Below are 652 nucleotides of genomic sequence, written 5' to 3'. Positions count from 1 at the left end.
CGGCTAATCTTTGTGGTGTAGTTACGTATATGGGTTTTTATTTATTTATTTATTTTATTATTATTTTATTTATTTTTATTTTTTTACTGTTCCAATAAAAGATTAAATTTCTACATTATTAGCAGGAGAAACAATCTGCAGTTCTTGAAAACACTGGTGGTGAAAGAGCAAAGCGTTTCATATCACAGGCCAGAGGAAGCAACGGGTTCAAACTAGATAAAGGATTAGAAAACGAGATCAAATTAAACTCCTCAAATTGAATAATACATGAGTCAATAGGGAGCTTGAAGATAAGGGACGTTGTTGACTATCACACGTGTCCTTATGTTCTTATGTTGTAAATAGATAGATTAATTCACATATTACCAAACGATTTCTCTCAAAAACTACAGGCATATGGAAGGAAGGAGGGGATAAAAGGAAGGGCATGTAGGTAACAGTTAAAAAAAAAATGGAAGGAGAAAGGAAGAGAGGTACAGAAGAAAGAAAGAAGTAATAGCTAAAGAGAAAAGAAATGGGAAAGGAAGGAGGAAGGAAGAAAATCATAAAAGTAAGGCAGTAAGAAGGTAGGAGGAAGGAAAGAAAGAAATCACAAAAGAAAGGCAGTAAGGGAGAAGGAAGGAAGAACGAAGAAAGTCACAAACAAAAAAAA

The sequence above is a fragment of the Scylla paramamosain genome, chromosome 47, assembly GCF_035594125.1.
Source record: "Scylla paramamosain isolate STU-SP2022 chromosome 47, ASM3559412v1, whole genome shotgun sequence".
Classification (NCBI taxonomy): Eukaryota; Metazoa; Arthropoda; class Malacostraca; order Decapoda; family Portunidae; genus Scylla; species Scylla paramamosain.
Note: the sequence above shows the minus strand (reverse complement) of the source record.